Raw genomic sequence first — 20,427 nt, 5'->3', positions numbered from 1 at the left:
TGTTTGTTAAAGAGTTTTCTTGGGACATTCTCGTAGTGCAAGCTGGGTGTGGTATCTCGTGTGACTGGGCCCCGAGATGCCATCTTAGTTTGTCCACAAATTTTTAATTAATATATTAAAAGATTTTTTTGAAAAGTAGAGGGTTAGTCAAGTTCATTAAACTATAAATTATATAAATTTATATATAAATTAAGCTAAAATATATATTAAAATAGTTCATTAAACTGCATAATCATAGAGTAGGTGGGGATTAAATATAATTCATGTAGATCATTGGGACAGCTTTTCTATTATTTTTTTTTTTTTACTTATAGAATGATTGCCAGAACAAATAGTCCTGCTCTTGTGTATAGAAATAAAAATTGATTGCCTTTCTGAAGTTATTTTTATACTAGATTTTAGTTAATATACATTATATATAATAACTTATTGCCACTTTATTTTGCTTATGGCTGAAACTTCCTCTTTTTCTGTAATAACTACTTTAAGTTATTATTTGGACATGGTATGTGCAACAAAACATCAGGAAGCAATTGCAGAAATCAGATTAATACATCACAGCAAATATTCTAAATATAATTGAATATAATTATTTGCCTTTAGAGTTCTTACATTTGATTTTCTGTCAGAAAATACTGATTTGGGGCTGGAGAGATAGCATGGAGGTAGGGCATAGTTGCCTTGCATGCAGAAAGACAGTGATTCGAATCCCAGCATCCCATATGTTCCCCCCGGCCTGCCAGGAGCTATTTATGAGCATAGAGCCATGAGTAACCCCTGAGAGCTGCCGGGTGTGACCCTCCAAAACAAAACAAAACAAACAAACAAAACAACAAAAAAGAAAATACTGATTCACAATTCCTGCAGTCCTATATCAGACAGTTAAAGTAAATATGTTAAAGTACAATGAACTCTTTTTAGAATCCTCACACAGGATGAAGATGTCTTATTTGGGGTTTCGTTTTATTTTTACTTTGTATCTTAAATTAAGATTAAGTATCTTAAAGGCAGGTTTGAGTATGAAAGTTATGGAAGTTAGATTTATACCCACATTTGTTTTATATAAATGAGTTTTTCACTAGCCTTTGTTATATTGTCCGCATGTTGGAGAAGCTAATAAAATTTTATTTAAATGAAATATACGGTAAGTAATTTATTCTATCTAAATATATAAATGACCAACCTTTAACTTAAAAAAATTTATTTAGGGGCTGGAGTGATAGTGCAGCAGTAGGGCGTTTGCCTTGCTCTCGGCTGACCCAGGACAGACCTAGGTTTGATCTCTGGAATCCCATATGGTCCCCCAAGCCAGGAGCGATTTCTGAGCATATAGCCAAGAGTAACCCCTGAGCATCATCGGATGTGCCCCCAAAACATACAAAAAAATAAAAGTAAAGGTATTTAATAAAAACCAAACAGACTTGGAAGGAACTCCTTTATATGTTACTAGACTTATTTTGATTATAAAATACAGTTGAGGAAACTTTTTTATGTGTAGGGAGAATTAGAAAATGTATTATTTGATATATAAATATATATATATATATATATAGATATAGATATATACTGCTATCTTTAGTATTAGTATCTAGTTTTCTGAGGGACAAACCTGGGAGTGATTCGTGGGTACTCCAAAATTAAGTGCTCAGGAGTTTCTCCAGACAATTCTTGGGGAACCCAGTACCCAAGATTTAACCCGTCTCATGCAAGCAAATTTTTATTTTTGTCCATTGAGTTTTTTCTCTGACCTTCAGGAAGAATATTCTCACTCTTCTTTTGAGGGTGAGGGGTAAGGTGAGCATACCCAGCATTGTTCAGGAATAGTTCCTGGCTATGCCTACTCATTGATCACTCCCAGCTGGTCTCAGACTATGGGGACAATTCTGGGGATCCTAGGTTGGCTGATTTCCTGAGGTTAAGAGCTGCTGCCTGTAGTTTGCAGTATTCGCCATTTTCCTCTTCGTGCCAACCCTGGATTGGCGGGGTCAGCAGCAAAGAGCAGTGCTCAAAAAGGCAGATGGATTACAGGAGAAAGTGCCAGGAGAGTTGAGCAGCTTCTTGGATCTTTCTGAGCCAGCCAAGCTTCTTGCTCGCTGATGCTTTCCCTGCCATTTATATCAGTCAGAGTATAACATCAATTACCTGAGTGAGGATCAGGGTTGACATTATTAAGGGCACTTATGCTAATAACTCAGAAAATTTGAGAGTAAAATATAAAAAGGAATATTATAGGTGCTTGACGACATCAGAGGACCATATACTGAGCTGGGGATAAAATTCAACTTGGGTGCATTTAAGGAAAGTGCCTTACCATCTATTTTATTGTTCCAACCTGAGGGGATATATTCCTAGCCAAGAATTAGTGAATACCTTTTAAAATACATTATAAAAAATGATGACTTTATCACACACATTTATAATAAAAATTTGGAAAGTCAAATGTTCCCAATTGTTGCATGTCAAATTGTTAACTGTATTACATGAGAATTTGTTATCAGTGTATAATTATAGCATAAAAGCTATTAAAAGTATTAATGTTTATAGGGAAAATACTTTCAGAATGTACATACATAATTCCCAAGATTACAATTCAATTCTTTTTTTTTTTTTTTTTTTTGTGGTTTTTGGGTCACACCCGGCAGTGCTCAGGGGTTATTCCTGGCTCCACGCTCAGAAATTGCTCCTGGCAGGCACGGGGGACCATATGGGACGCTGGGATTCGAACCGATGACCTCCTGCATGAAAGGCAAACGCCTTACCTCCATGCTATCTCTCCAGCCCCACAATTCAATTCTTTATGCTTATCAACTTAATCTTTAAAATAAATTTTGTGAAATTCTTTATTTTATTGAAACTAAAATGCTCTATATAGCTTCAAAGTATTTTGTAACTTTATGAATTTAATTAGCATAAATATAATCTAACATGTTAGCAATTGTAAAGCAATCTAAATATTTCATGAGTTATAAGGTTACTAAATGCCTTTTTCAAAACTAATTGTTTTAAGGCAATGAAAATGCTTTAGGGTCATTGAATCTTACTGGTGTAGTAATATTTCTCAAAAAACAAACACCCACATTATTTAAATGCTACATCAAAATCCCTAATAAAATATTCTCTCTCCCTACTCAATTACATATGCTAGAAGTCAAATCCTTAAACTTGAACATAAGGTAACATTACTTTATTGTTTGTTGGAGTAGGAAAAATATTTTAAGTGTTGTTCTTATTATATAAAAATAAGATTTTTCTAACTGTAGTTACTATTTTGCCAACAGTTCTGTTATCCCATGATAATTCAATACATTCTTTTAGTTTTCTCCCAGCACTGCATTTTTCTTGAGGACATGCCAATGTTCAGATCCATATTACAAGTGCAGCAATTTTGTGATTTTAAAGAAAATTGTAAAACAACTAACAGCTCTATTTTTTTACTGTGATCACAGAATAAAAAAAAAACACTTTTATCAAAGAATATCACTGTAGACAAGGCCAGTGCAGTGTGGGTGAACAATGTACTACAATTTGTACCAGTAATAGGATTCATGAATATAGTAACAAAATGGGACAGTTTAAGATATATTCTACTGATATTTGTACTGAAAGTCTCCACTACATTGTACTTACATTTTAATCCACATCTTTTACTTGTTTCTTTTTTGGCTGTTAAAAGTAAGTATTTAGTGTAATGAGAGCTAATATTCTTGCTAAGCAGGTGTAAGTAAATCTATACAAAATAGCAGAATCATTGTACTCATAATAAATAGCAATTATGCTGAATGAATGATCATATATTAATAATAATATGTAATTGTTATATTGCATAACAATACTTTATTATGTAAATAAATTGTATTTATTAATATCTTTTAAAGCTATGTAATAAATAAATAATGAAAAACTATAAATATTATTTGTGCTTAGCCCAAATAAGGAATTATGCCCAATTACTATAGTTAAATACTTATTTAGATTAATACATTTCTTCAAATTTAGTTCAACCTGTACTATGAGTTAAACATGTAAATTGTTGGATATTGAAAATATAGAGTATGGTAATACCAAAAAACAATACAGACAAAGGCCAGGAGGACCAATCAATTGTATGAAACTTACAACTAGTGGAGGAGTGTAGTTAGGGAAGAAAAGGGATCTCTATGACAATGATAGTTGGAAATGATCAGTCTGGAAAAGAAGTGGGTATTGAAAGAAGAGAAGTGATGTGCTTGATACTCCTCTGTTAGATTATACCTTGTTGTACCCAAAACAAAGATCATCCCTTATTTCTTTGTATATGTTCACAACTCGGTTTAACCCCAAGACATAATTGCTTTACATGTCTCAATCTAACCTAGGTAGCTTGCTCTGGATACTAGGTAGAATATTGTCAGATTACAAGTGTTTCATCCTCTGCCTGGTTTGGATTATTTCATGTGGCAACCATGCTTCAAATCTACTCACCTGGGTTTGGAAATACAATGTGTGGATTTATTTATACTTTTTTAAAACAACATTACAAACCAGAGTGCCTAAAAAAATGATGAAGAGAGAGAAAGAACAGGCAGGTGGGAAGGATATATAGGGAAGGTATGAGAGAAACTGAGGACATTGGTGATGGGAAAAGTGCACTTGTGAATATCTTACATCACATGATTGAAATTCAATCATGAACAATTTTTTAAATTTATATTTCATATTTCATGGTTATTCAATTAATTAATTATTTTTAAGGTAAATCAGTGAACTGAAATCAACAATGTCTTTCCCATTTGATAAATCATTTTCTATACAAAGAGACTATATATATATTCTATAAATAAAGAATATATATGTATTTTTTACTCCACTGAAGAATTAATATTCCTGTACTCTTGTAAAGCAGAGCTCCTCAAATATAATATGTTCTACATCTCTTAGAATGAAAAATAATTGATTATTTTTGGCCTTTTCTATTCTGCAGGTGATTTAGCTGATCAAGGTCTCCTTTGTCTACTGAGTCTGTGTTACTAAAATTAGTTTTAAACAATTTTGGAGAAACAAATCTATTTTAAATGTACTGAAGAAAATTATTTTTATTAAAGACCTTGTGATGAACACTTCTTTAGAGGAAATATATGCATTTATTTTCCAAGTTGTGATTTCTTACACTGATATCTAAATTAGGTGCAAAAATTACTGGACGAATCTTTAAAGAAAATCCTTTTTGACTCAAGAAGAAGCAAAGGGGTTTAAGAAGGGGGGTAAGGACCCAATTTGCTTTATATGAGCTATGATAAATTAACATATTATTGCAATCATGTGGAGTAGGATTGGTAGAACTACAAGATAAAATTAATATTTTTTTCTTTGCAAAGATGGAGGGCATTGTTGTGACTTCAAATTCCTTATTAGAAAAAATTTTTGATGGTAGGGTTCATCCTGTGTGTTAAATGGGGGGGCATTATATATCACAATTTCTAACTCTTCTACTCAAACCTCAGAGATATCACCAATTGATTAAGTCTTGATTTTCCATTTTGATTTAAACTCAGTTTGAAATACCTGCTGAATGATCCTGAAGTCTTCCTAAATTGAGTGTTGTACCATAGCATTTGAGACTTTTACTTGAACAAATCTCTGTTCTTAGCCTCAATTTTCTTTCTGTCAAATTAATCAGTATAACTATCATTTTTTCCTTCTAGCTCTTTTCTGTTCTATATATGACCAAACATAATTTAATTTCTGTGCTTATTATTAATTCCTATGCTTCACAAAATAATTTTATAGGACCAGAAAGATAGTACAGATCTTAATTAATATGTTCTGTAGGCAACCCACCTCAATTCTTTCCTCAGTTCTACTTGTTTCCTCAAGCATCTCTGGGTATAGACCTGGAGACCAATCAGTTACCTGGTTGTGACAATGGTGGCCTGAGCAAATTTCTGGTACTGCATATTCCCAGTAGAATCACATCTTTGAATCCTCTTCCTGAAATACTAGCATGGTTGGCCTAGATTTACTAAGAGGTGTCCATAGGCCACACATTATTGCTTTCAAGGCCCTCTTACTCTCCCTAAAATATAGAAAACTTATACCAAAAATAGACTTACTATCATTATAAATGGTGGCTAAAACAATGTAAGCTAGGCTTGATTTACTTTGCTTTTTGTTTTGCTTTGAAATCACACAGCAGTTCTCATGACTTACTCCTGGCCGCTATTTGCAGGAAACAGTCCTGGTGGGATTCGTGGGAAGATACAGAACTCTAGGTACCAAACTCTGGTTGATTGTTTTAAAGAAAGTGCTCTAACTGCTGTAGCATACATTACTCTGGCTACCTATAAGTCACTTTTATGTCCTTTGCTAATAATTAATCAACTGAATCAATATCAATTCCTAATAATATCTCATGCATCTTTTGTGTCATATCAGCAAAATATTGGGGTACAAAGAAAAAGATAATGAATAATGATTTCTTAGAACATAATTCTTGTTTACACTTTTAGCAGATGTTTGCTATCCTTTATATAGAGATTAATTAATACCACAACTATTATTTTCACAAGAATGGACAATAACCTACCAAGTTTGAAAGCACAGAAAAATTAAACCAGGTTGGCCATAACAAGAAAACTAAAAAAATATTTTTTTCTGAAATTTTGCGTTTTTTCATCATTTTGGCTAAAAAGACAAAACATGACTGTTTTATGTTGCAATATTTATTGTAGCAAATATTGTTCAGTTACTGCATCACCAGAGTGCTATAAACTAGTCCATATTTTAATGATGAAAAAGATCTCATTACAGAAATGTTTAGAAATGTTTTCCCTTTATAATTCAGGTCTCATGGTACTTTATTAATGAAAACAATCACATATACTGTAGATCATAGATCCCTTAATGTCTGGTTAAGGCAAAAATTTAAAGTTTTAGCAGAGTCAAGAAATGACTTTTTTGAGAAAGATAATGGCTCAGTAAAGTGATAATTCATTCTTCATATATCTGCTTTCTTTTTGTTCCTATGAAATTATTTCTTTCAAGTTGAATATTTTTCATTTATTTTGAGGAGAATATTCATCAACGATGTTCATTTAAATAATGTTAATGTTCACTTCATTCACCTGGACTTTTATTCTTCCACAAGATAGATATTAATGTGATTAAAATGAACTGCCACATTAACTTATTTCTACATGTCTGCATGGCCCAGGAGGGGTATTTTCCCTGAAAGAGAACTTTAAGACATTTTTGCTGAAAATGCTGCCAACTCTGTCTGATGCCTGACTGAACTACAATTTACATTTTGTATAATATGGGCAGAATGCAATATTAATTTAATATATAAATGTAAAATTTCAGCTTCCACTTGCTATATTATGGTCTCCATGATTTTATTTATTTATTTATTTTTATCTGCACAGCCAGCATCCTAGGCACTTCTGTGATGGAAATCCACTATGTGTGCAGGAAGTGACTCTATTAGGCTTTGGGAGAGAATAAAAATGGTTGGAGATAAGTAAAAAAGCAATTACCAAGGCCTAAGGAAAAGATACTGCACATTTATTCAGAAGGAATTTAACTTACTCAGGGCTCCATTCCAATAAATTGTTGTCCCCCTTTTTAGTTCCTTCATATATGCCAAGTCAAATGGGAAGAAATGGAATCATACCCAAGCAATAAGAATTCTGGGAACTTGAGAAATATGGTATTAAGAAAAAGACAAAACCATAGAGGTTACCCTCAAGGAATATCTAGGATTGAGAACTTGAGAGCAAAGCCTTTGAAATTGTGATATAATAATAACAGCATGTAAGTAGATGAACTGAATCTAAGGAGAATTTTCACAAAGTAAATTATGATTGTGCTTCCAATTTAAGGGCCTCGACCAAAGTTCCTAATACTAAAGCTCACAGCAGTGTTAGAGAGGATAAGAGGAAAAGAATGTGTGAGTCCTGTACCAATCAGCTTTGCTTCTTTTCTCATTTTTCCATAGCCCATTCAACATTTCATTCCAGTTAATTTCTCAGTGTCTCTTTTTCTATGAATTTCAGTCCTGGGGTGCATTTATCTTTCCTTTCACTAACTGGAGGAAGTCATTGGTAGACGTCCTCCAGTTCCAACAAAATGGTTATTTTTCATATGAATATCAGTACAAGAAAGAATAAAGGAAAATTAAAGGACACATGAAAATTTTCTCAGAAATATATCCTTGCATCTGTAGTTTTTTTTTCCAGCATTCTTAGTGGGGGGGAAAACCTATAGGACTTAGCAGATTCTATAGGTTTTCCCCCCCACTAAGAATGCTGAAAAAAAAAATGTTTTTTCCTTGAGACAAAAGACAAGTTACTTTTCTTAAATTCACCAGTTATTCCTTGGAATTGTAAGAATTCTTGTCTACACTTGATATCCTCTGTCTTTTTGCCGACTCTAATCATGCATCCTATAATAATGGCTTGTGAGGATTCCATTCCTTATTCACTCTATGCATTTCCATTTTGTTACTGCACTTCTAAGGAAGATTTTGTTTCCTAAATTTTAGTGCTTCATTTTGTTTCTCATAGTCCATCATGATATGTGATGAAGTAGAAATGATCTTGATGTTTTTTAGTTTAATACTAGGCATTGCTATGAGAAACCAATTCAAGAAAAGTAGGTGAGAACATATTCAACACTAGCACACTTCGTAGAAATGGAAATCAATTCCCCAGGTTTTATGACACTAAAGATGAAAACTTGGCCTTCCTTTAATACTGTACTTAATAGCTGCATTTATGTTAGACACATCAATGCTATTGTCAAACTTTGTTCAGACTTTGTTTTGGTAACACAGATGAGAGCTGGCTTGGTTTGAACTCAAAATCATAGAAATAATTACACTGAGAACTATCATAACAAATTGTGACTGAATGAGGAAAGTAGAAAGCCTGTCTAGAGTACAGGCCAGTGTGGGGTGGGGAGGAGGGACACTTGGGATATTGATGATGGGAATGTTGCACTGGTGAAGGGGAAATAAATCATAATTTCATCAACATTGATATCTTAGGATCAGAGTCAGTAAAACCTCAAATTACCGTATATTCTGGCATATAAGACGACCCCCTAATTTTGCAATTAAAACATTGGTTTAGGCATATATTCGCTGTATCAGACAGAACGTTCCTGTGCTGCAACTGTATGTTTTGCAAGTGGACAGGTGCATTGTTCAGTTCTCCCATTACAGACTGGACTGACAGAGAAAGTAGACTGTGACCAATACTCCCATTGGTATTGGGCATCTTGGTCAAACTGAATGGTAAAGAATGAAATCTATTCTCATTATATAATGAGTTCAAAGGAGGTGGCTGTGGTGGCAGTGAAGCATGTCCAAATTCTGGAGATAACTCTGTGAGGGATTTTGCAGGATTTTCAGCAACTTCATCAATGTACCATGTATTTTTTGATTTGGTTTGTGGCTGTGAGTCAACAGAAGACCCATTTAAGGCATAAAATAATTCAGATCTGTTTCTATTTCCAGGGTCTGAGGTAGATCCTGGAACCTTTGGTTTACTATGACTGGAGGAACCTTTGTCTCCAACACCTCTTGACATGACGGAAAGTTTGGGAGGCCTCCTTTCCTGCGTCACATTATCTGGGAGGATATCATTTATATGCAAAGGAATTGTACTTTCAACACTTGCAAAACTGCATACAGTGAGCCAATCAAAACAAGGAAAGGTTCAAAGGTTATACTGTAATAGACTTCCTCTCTGACTCTGGCCAATCTGAGCAGGCTTTTGACAGTGTAGATTTGGATCCAGAACATTGTCTAATTTGCATGCATAAAAAGCCTTCTTGGATTGTCTGAGTTAGAGAGGCGGTCCTAGCAGCCTTGCAGTGATTGGTGCGGGATCGAGTTGGAAAATTCGTTTAGTGGCAATATCCAGACGATTTTCATTTACTGGCATATCAAAACCTTTTTTGGGATATACTCGGTGTATAAGACGACCCCGATTTTTGGTTGACTTTTTTTGCTTCAAAAGTTGTCTTAAACGCCAGAAAATACGGTAGGTCAATATTTGTGAATTAATAATTAGTAATGAGATGATTTAGAAAATGCTATGATATTCTTACCTATTTTATAATATATATATATAGTGTTTGGGTCACACCTGGCAGTGCTCAGGGGTTACTCCTGGCTCTACACTAAAAAATCACTCCTGGCAGGCTCTGGGAACCATATGGGATGCCGGGCTTCGAACAACTATCCCTTTGCATGCAAGGCAAATGCCCTACCTCCATGTTATCTCTCCGGCTCCTCACCTATTTTATTTTAAACAATTATTTATTTATTTAGGTATTGGGGCCTCACCCAGTAGCTCTCAGTGGTTTCTCCTGACTCTGCGCTCAGAAATCGCTACTGGCAGGCTCAGAGAGACAATGTGGGGAATTGAACCCGGGTCTGTCCCGATTTGCCACATGCAAGCAAAATGCCCTACTTATTTTGCTATTGCGACCCTTTATCTTTTTTCTTAACTAATAAATAATTTATTTTACTTACATTAATTTTAAAGTTACTGTAAAATTTCCCTAAGATATTTAACTTGAAATTATAATCATTAAGAAAAAATAAATGCAATAGTAACAACTGATATTTTTGCTTGAATTAATTTATCAAAATTATTATTTAATAATGTTTAATATAATTATCATAAATAAAATACATAATTACATTTTTCAAATATATTTCCCAAAAATGCAATTGCATATAAAATTAGATATTTGATCTCATAAATCAAAATCGGTCACAGATAAGGTATATAAGATATTTTTCTTTTTTCTTTTTTTTTTTCTAGAGGTAATGTATATGTAGAAACTATAGAGCTTAAGTTAAATTTTCAGGAATTTATTGCAATTTAGATAGATAAATTTTAAACTAGAAAAGTAATATGAACAATTAAAATGTAAAATTTCCACTTACAAGAAAATAAAATTTCAAAATAGAAACAAATTCTTATAGATAAATGTATAAATAATAGTAGAATATTTCTAAGAAAATATGAATATTTTAGTAATTTTGAAGTTATCTCCATGATAAACTAAACATTTAAAAAATAAATATTTCTAAAATTCAGAATTCTGTTTTGTCAAATGTTAAAAAATTCTCAAGATTTTTGTTGTTTTCTCCTCTACCTTCTCTTCTTTTTTTTCCCTTTCATTCTTTTTTTTCTTCTACATCCAGCAGTCCTCAGGGCTTAATTCTGGCTCTACTCTCAAACGGAGTACTGGGATTGATCACAGGGTAGTTGAACACAAAACAAATGACCTACTTGCTGTCTTTGCTACTCTTCCCCCAACATTTTTCTTCTTGATTCTAAGTTCCATGTCTATGCTCCAATCTAGATAAATAATACAACTCAAACTCCCATAATACATTGAGAAGATAAGCAAATGTTAGATTTCAACTTACCTTTTAAATAGCTAGATACAATATGGCAGATTTATTTTTGTTTGCTTTTGTTTTATTTGAATTTCATACCAGGTGGTGCTCAGTGGTTACTCCTAACTCTCTGTTTAGAAATTACTTCTGGCAGGCTTGGGGGCACTATATGGGATGTTGGGTATCAAATTTGAGTTAGCCATATGCAAGTAAATTCCTATGTTATTACCAGAGGAAACGTAGTGAGGGTCAAAGAAAACACAACACAAAAGAAAAAATAATTCACATAGTTGAGTTGGGTGGCAGAGTTGTAGGTTTGAAAGAAACATTGAGACCCTAGGGGAAGGAATGACAGTACACTGATTATGGGTGTGCTGTTACACTGTACATTGCAAGTCACCATTAATGGTTTAGTAAATCACAGAACATCCATCAATAAAGAGATTTGAAATAAAAAGAAATGGCCTATCAGAGTCCCTTTTGAAAACATATCACATCTTTTTTTAATGTTTGAAACAATTTAAACACTGTGGTTTACAAAGTTGTTTACAATGCAGTTGCATCAGGTATTCAATGTTCCAACACTAGTCGCACTGCAAGTGTGACTCTCCTTTCACCATAGCTACAGTTAATCACCCCATCCCTTTCACTCTTATTTGCCCATATAAACTAATACACTCTATTTCTTGTTAAAACATGTCTCCTAATGTTGTTACTAAAGTTACTGAGGATTTACTTAGCAATCATGTGCTAGTTAAGCCTTCTATGGTTCTGTTTGCATGCACTGACTAGTGAACTTCTATTCAACTTTCCCATTTGGTGTGCAATGACTGGGATATCATTATATAAAATTTGGCCTTTCCGTGCTACCCAGAGAGGGATCCATAAGGCATTGTTCTCGATTCCCAGCGTAACTTAACGGGAAATTTCACAATGTTTGGAACCCTTGATGTCCTGTAAACGAAGAGGTCTTCAAATTCCTTGCCTCGGGCATCCACTTAGGTGGCACTAATCTGGACTTCCAGATGGAACAGTAGATCTACAAAAGGAAAAGTGATGGCATCTACGTCATAAATTTGAAGAGAACTTGGGAGAAGCTTCTACTGGCAGCTAAGTGCCATTGTTGCTACTGAAAACCCAGCTAATGTCAGTGTGATCTCACCCATGAATACTGGCCAGAGAGCTGAGCTGAAATCTGCTGCTGCCACTGGAGTCAATCCAATGGCTGTCCGCTTCACCTCTGAAACTTTCACTAACCAAATCCTAGCAGCTTTCCAGGAACTGAGTCTTTGCGTGGTGATCCCAGGACCGATCACCAGCCCCTCACAGAGGCATTTTACGTTAATTTCCCTACAGTTGCTCTGTTACACAGACTCTCCTCTGCCCTATGTGGACATTGCCATTCCTTGCAACAAAAAGGGAGCTCATTCATGGGTCTCATGTGGTGGATGCTGGCCCGGGAAGTTCTGAGAATGCGAGGCACCATCTTCCGGGAATACCCATGGGAGGTCATGCCTGATCTTTAATTCTACTGAGATCCCGAGGAGGTTTAAAAGGAAGACAGGCTGCTGCTGAGAAAGCTGTGACCAAGAAGGAATTTCAGGGCGAATGGATTGCTTCAGCTCCTGAATTCACTGCTATTCAGCCCGAGGTTGCAGACTGGTCTGAAGGGATTCAGGTGCCCTTCGTGCCGATTCAGAAGTTCCCTACTGAAGATTGGAGCGCTCAGGCTGCTACTGAAGACTGATCTGCTGTTCCCAATGATCAGAGGCCACCGAATGAGTAGAAACCACCGCTGAATGGTCTTAAGTTGTTCTTTCTAGACTGAAATAGGCATTAAAATTAGGTTATTTATAACCATTAAAGCCCAAATATCTATAACTATTTTATTATAGGTAAGCCAAATAAAGGTGCACATATATCAGTATTACAAAGTTACACTACTTAATAATAGCTCTATAAAATATATATAATAGATACACTAATTTAAAACACTGTTTTATATAATAGGTCTTATTTAAATACCATTAGCATATATTTTTCTGTAAATATGAATATATTGGTTAATTCTATTGCTTCTTTGGTTAGCGTAGCAAATTTCAAAGTTGGGCTCTACCATTTATGAGTGATATAATTTTAAACAGATATCAAATTTCTTACCCGCTTAGGGAAGACCAGAAAGTCAGTACAGTAGGATAAAAAAAAAAAAGCCTTGCATGTGGCTGACCTAGGTTTGTTTCCTGACATCCTATATGTGCCTCAGGCAGCTCCAGGGGTTATGCTTGAGTCTAAAGCCACATTAATTAATCATGAGCATCACTGGGTGTGACTCAAAAAAAAAATCTCTTACTCTTTTTCATCCTCACATTCTTCATGAGTTGTGAAGGTAGGTAAAATATATCTATGTAAATATTTATTAATGTAGCACATCATTACTATTATATTTTATGTTTATCTGAGCGTATGTCAGCACATTAACATAATATGGAATTTTGTTTTTAAATATGTAACATTAATATGAGCAAGTAGTCATAATTCTCTCTTTCTTCATAACAGAAGTCAAAATGTGAAATTAATGGAATATGGTTTTAGATTTATGTCAATATAAAAATAACAGAAAAAGACATTGAACAATCTTTGCTTCTTTGACTGTTGCTGTAGAAATTGTGATGCAAAATCCACGGGTTAACATCAGGTTAGTTTAGAGTTCAGTCTAAAAATAGAAGACTGAATAAGAGTGTAAGCTTATCAGAGGCCTTTAAATTTCTTTTTCTCCCTCTACTGCTCTCAATTTGGAATCCCAACTCATCTGACTTGTTCACAAGTCCTTCCATATGAGAAAAGTCCTCAATGCTGACTGTTAATCACGTGGGCTACTGCTACCCTTGTGTGATTTTTGTTTTCTGACACTTCTCTCTGGGGGCTGCTTGAACAGGATGTAGCTTTATCACGTGGAGCTGCCTCTTTTATAAAGTGTGATGTACATCACCTACAGGCAGGTACCTCAGCTGGTTCAGTGAAAAGGCAAAGCTGTTTTATTTCCCAACCTGCGGCCTCAGCTTCACCATCAGCCATAAGAGTTCTCCTTTTATTGCTCCAAGATAACCACACCTGCAGCACATGTTTCTGGTAAGTCCGAGATGCAGGAACAGAAACCTGGCAAGAGAATTTGGCCCTGTTTGGAGAAGTAGTAGTATGATGAGAGAAAGAAGAGAGTAGTTGTGATGAGTACATAGCTACTATGTAATGTCAGTATATATTTGCATTTTCATTATTGATAATTGACAAAATACTGTGTGTATCGGCAGAGGGAAGTTATGTCTCATTATCTAGATAATCTGCAAAATTGCTTTGTTTGTTTTCCTATAAATAGGAAGGAATTTGGGAAAGATTATAGGGGGCACTAGTGAATATATTGGATCACTTCTAGAAGTTTGGGCAGAGAATTGGGATAAAACTTTCAAAGTTAATGTAAGTAAAGCCTGGTAGATAGTTCATAGTCAGTCATTTGAATCATTCTGAAAACTATAGCATCAATTACATAAAATTCCCTGAAGAATCAAAATATTTTGCATGCTTGAAATACTGCAGATGGCACTCATAAGTAAAAATACATTATATTTATTTGGAAAACATCATGGACCATACTAATAATTTATTATGCATGACATATGTGTCCCATTATAGTGAAAGTGACAAAGTAATCATTTTGGGGGTACAAAGTTAATGTAGTTTTGTTTTCTCATTTATTTCAAATCATGCATAGAATTTGAGAAGAGGGGACTTAATTTTAAATACTTCGAAGGAACATATAAGTCTGTATAATTTTTATTCTTTCTACTTATAGTCAAGTAAAAGACAGTGCTTTTTGGCAATTTAATAATTAAAAATTGAAACCCTTCAGAACAATAATCCTGTTTTTAAATGATTGGGTATATTAATATTTATTTGGTGTATTTAGGTCAGGGAATTTTATATTTTATGGCATAATTATTTTCACTGCCTTTTTTTACACATCTGAGTTTGTAATTCCATTTTTGCTCAAGTTCAAACAATTATCATAATTTTCTACATTCTTAATCTTCTGTGAGTACAGGCCAATTTTCTTCAAATGCATTTGGCAGTTTGTAGTTAATCAAAAATATCTTTCTTTTATTGTTTAATATTCTATCTCTATTTCCAAACAAAGTCAGCACTAAGACTTTTCCATTTATTTTTTCCTTTCATTTTGGTTTACTTGGTCCTTGGAAAAGGGATGATTAGGTGATGTGTTTTAAGACATCATCAAGATCTCTCTTCAAGATTTGTCTTCAAACTGCAAAGTCAGACCCTTTCATGTGGATACTGAAGTATGTAAAATCTTTAGTTACTCAGCCATTTTGATTTCTGAGATTCATCCTCCCTGTACTTGCAAATAATTCTGTGATCATGCATGAATCAATTTACCCAAATGATTTATTTTAAATTGAAATCTCATCACACATTATCCAGAATGTTTTAAGTAGTTAATTTATGTGAGGATGAAATGACAGTTTAGGTAAGATGGTTCTAAGAGTATTAAAGCTTAGTGTGCTAATATACAAATTACTGTACCACTACCTCCAAAGTGTCCATGATCCCTCATGACTGTCTGTAGAGCACCAATAGTTCACTTCCCCCCTTTGTTTGTAATCAGTTTAGTAATTGGCAACAAAATTATGTCATTATCATATACTATCTATTTTCTTTTATTTTTTTTAAACTTTTTTTTTTATCACCTTTGAGACTATCTATTTTCTTGTCTTGTCTTTTTCCATTCCCCAAATGAGTGAAAACATCCTGTACTTATCTAGTATTTGTTCTTCCCTTTCTGTCTACTTTACTTATTTTATTATAAAGATGAAATTAAAAAAAAGAACCTTGCTCTGTTTTAATTTTACTATTTTATTTTTGTGGTTCTGTGAATCAAACCCAGGGCCTCACACCTGGAAAGCATGTACACAACACCAGAATTACATCCAGTCAATCTGTTATCTTGAACTTTAAATGCTTTAAAAACTTAGTATAATTTGAAAAATACATGAACATCAAATTTGCATGTAAGCGTTACTGGGTACCAAGACTGGAATATCTCTCTGTATTCTTTATAGATGGCTGCAAAGATGGATCTTCAGTGATTATTTGGAGGAGAAGAGAGTGTGGCTAAATTTATAAACAAATGTCTTTCCTGATGGCAAATCTTTCTATTAACTAGTAATTTCTAAAAATTAGAAATTTGCAGATAATTATTATACATTAGCAATATTTTTTCTAAAGATATCTAGATTAATTTATAGTTAACCTTTTCCTCCCTTTTTCTAGCATTGAAGATCATCAACTTGTAGCTTCTGCCACACTCTCCTAAATATTTGAGATGTTCTGCCTCCACAGTGGAAAGGAATTACTTCAGTGATTATTTATGTCTTTTAATTTTTTATTTAATTTTTGTTAAATTTTAAAATATATTTTTATTGAATTGTTAATGTATTTAAATTTATATCTTTTAATAATTACCACATTTATATAAATATTTTTTCTCTAAAGATATAATTTTTCACTGGCTTTGAACTTTCTTAACATTCTATATTTGTTTTCATGTAATTTATTTTATGCTTTATTGCTGAAAATTTCCTTCCTATCATCTATACAATATATTCCCCCTTTAATTTCCTTACTTGAATCTGACTCAATATAGCATGTCATAAAAAGTGTAATTAGACATTTAATATTTGAAATACACTACTATGTTAGATGAATTTGGCACTAATTTAGCTTAATTTTATACTTTCAGGTAAGATAATCTTAAGATTTTAAAAATTCTTCCAGAAGGACTCTCATTGAGTCAGATGTCAATTTCATTCATTAATATTCCTTGCCTCAACCTCTTTGGCAAAGACTATCTGCAATTTATTGTGAATAAATATTTTAAACTATGGAAAATAGGACATTTCTACTTTCTAAGTTATATTTTTGTTATAAAAGCAATCCTTGAAAATGTTTCTAAATAGATTTTTCAGAATTACCTGTTAATAGTTATAGATGAAAGCATTCTTCAATATATGAGTGGTTTGTTTAAAGTTATGCATAGAGTTAATAAGATACAACTACATTAACTAAGTTAATCAAGCTATAAAATAATAGCTATATAGTGCTGTATACTTACAAGACATGTTCCCCAGGAATCTATTTTAATTTACCAATTAAAATCTTGAAAATTCTGAAAATTCCTTGTTCTATCTTAAGTGTTCCAGTTGCTCTCTCTTTAAAAATAGATATTGAATTTTTTCACAGGAATTTATGAGTTGCATAAAATATAGATATAGAAATTTATTTAGATCATATGACCATATGACACTTAAAATTAAAATAGAAGTATTAGGAAATCTATAATGTAACTATCCATTCTGATAACATGTGGTAGATAATGGGAATTTTTTTCGTTCATTCTTGCTATTTATTTTGTTCATTCTTGCTTACTCAAGTTATGTTTATACAGTTAATTTTATTTTTAATTAAATCATATACATTTATTGAGAACCTGATATTTTCTTGACATATATATATATATATGTATAGATATATTTGACTCTAAATGTATAAATCCATGTCCTGAAGTTTAACAATCCAAAACCCTTTATAAGCACATAGCTGAAACAAAACAAGTAAACCTAGAGGAATCATATTTATAAATATTCACAGTTTTGTCTCTAATTAAAATGATGAGCTACTGTTAACTTTTCTTCTGTTAAAGTTACACCTATATTCTCAGTCTCTGGTTCTCATGATTAAACTGTATCACTTCTCAAAAATCTCAGCAAAATTTTGTCACTTGGCAGCGAAAACATTGGCCAGAGAAAAAGTATAACAGGAAAAGGCTTCACCTTATATATCGCTGACCTAGGCTCAATCCCCAACAAGACTATGGAACATTCCCTGAGCACAAGTCAGGAGTATAGTCAGTGTAGCTCCAAACAAACAAAAGTATTCCCATTAAATATGTCAAAGTTTAAATTTGTTTCTATCCTTATTTATTTTTAAGATTACTTGGTAAGTCAGAGAAATAGTACAGCAGACAGAGCACTTTCCTTTCATATGGCCCAACTAAATCTAATATGGTATCACTCTGGTTCTCTGACCCTCACTAGTAGTGAACCCTGAGAATAGAGCCTGGAGTCATTTCTGTGCACTGGTGGTGTGTGGCTTGAAAACCACAAAACTCTGTAATAAGACTCATTTTATCTCATATTGTTTTATTTATATTTTGATGCATAATTCTATAACACACGTTTTTTTTTGGGGGGGGGGGCCACACCCATTTGACGCTCAGGGGTTACTCCTGGCTATGTGCTCAGAAATCGCCCCTGGCTTGGGGGGGGGACCATATGGGACGCCGGGGGATCGAACCGCGGTCCTTCCTTGGCTAGCGCTTGCAAGGCAGACACCTTACCTCCAGCGCCACCTACCCGGCCCCTATAACACACGTTTTAAGATATGTAAAGTTGACTATTTATATATTACAATTTCTTTGTATAAGTCAAACTAAAGTATATCCAATAAAATGTGTGGGAACAGAATGTTTTTTCTTTACTAAGAACTTATTTTCTATAGCCACATAGGCACAATAATCTTAGAGTGCCATATAAGATATTAAAGTTCTCTTTTATTTTTAATATGTTAAAATATGTTGAGTATGTAAGTAACTTTGGCAAGGTCATTTTACTTTCTTTAGTAAATAGAAAAGCCTAATTTGAGGAAACAGATATAAAGTATACTTAGCATTTATAGTTTATAAAAAAGAAGTGATACATGCCACCTTTGCACCTTTTTCTGTTAGCTGAGAAAATTCTAAAGTGTAACAACTATTTATAAATGCTAGAGCCATGTCCTTAAATGATAATAACCCCCTTTATTCACAAACATCTCTGACCTGAATTTTTGTACTTATTTTACTAGAAAATGGAATGTATGTAAATGGTTGGAGATTAAATATTTTAGGTTTTGCAAGCTACAAGATTTTGTTGCTACAACTTAAATCTGCCATCATAATGACAACTTACTAATAGATATATTAAACTGTATTAATTGGCAAACAACTGTAATCATATGAAACGCTTTTTAGAAAAGAACTATAGACAACACTGTTTTACTGACCAAAGTTTAGTAGCCCATGCTTGATAATTTAGTGATATCTGAATAATTTGATCATATATAGTTTCACATAGTCTATGAACATAATACCTATAATTTTACTATTTATAAGATTTAACATAACTATGGTGGTATATTAAATCTCACACAAATGTAGAATAATGAAAAAGATATATAAGCAAAACCTCAATTTTCCTTCATATCATTTGGACTATTCAACTCATCACCTGGTATGTAAACACTCCACTGAGGAACACTGAACTAGCACAGCAAATAAAACAATCTGGGAACAGCACCAAAATAAATAGTGGGATAATTCTAGCTATGTTACTATAAATGTTTCCCTTCATGATGATGTATCATTATAACAGCCATATTGCTTTAAAAATTAATACTAATACCTGCAATCTATTTTTTAAGTCCAATGTCGACTCATCTTTTTTACTTCCGCCACCTGATTACTAACTTTGGTTAATAACTATACATCCTACATTGAATTCTGTTTTTCAATAATGAAGGCTGAGCTGAATTGAGGGATCCAATGATTTACAGAGCACTTTTCCAAAATTTCACTAATTGTCTTATATAAGTCGATTTTAGATAGAATTTTGGTGCTTTTAAATATTTAAGAATAAGTATATTACCTTCCACATAATATATGTGTTAAATTAAATATGATTATATGTATATAGATATGCATTGAACACAGTCCAGTAGCTACTTTAGCAGAAAAATAAGTCTTTTTATAATATAAAAAAGTATAGTGTTCTATAAAATTTAAATTTTTTTGGTTTTTTGGGAGGCCACATCCATTTGATGCTCAGGGGTTACTCCCTGCTAAGCGCTCAGAAATTGCCCCTGGCTTG

General features: G+C 33.3%; 1 protein-coding gene and 1 pseudogene across 3 annotated transcripts in view; both read left to right on the top strand.

The window, feature by feature from the left end:
- The window catches only part of PTPRD (protein tyrosine phosphatase receptor type D), a 1,813,832-nt gene that overhangs the window by 72,517 nt on the left and 1,720,888 nt on the right, over positions 1 to 20,427 (top strand). The gene's annotated exons all lie outside the window — the stretch shown is intronic.
- LOC126001781 (40S ribosomal protein SA-like) lies at positions 1,102 to 12,930 on the top strand (annotated as a pseudogene).

Source organism: Suncus etruscus, chromosome 1, assembly GCF_024139225.1.
Source record: "Suncus etruscus isolate mSunEtr1 chromosome 1, mSunEtr1.pri.cur, whole genome shotgun sequence".
Classification (NCBI taxonomy): domain Eukaryota; kingdom Metazoa; phylum Chordata; class Mammalia; order Eulipotyphla; family Soricidae; genus Suncus; species Suncus etruscus.
The sequence above is the reverse complement of the archived record's forward strand: the minus strand, read 5'-3'. Positions and strand labels throughout refer to the sequence as shown.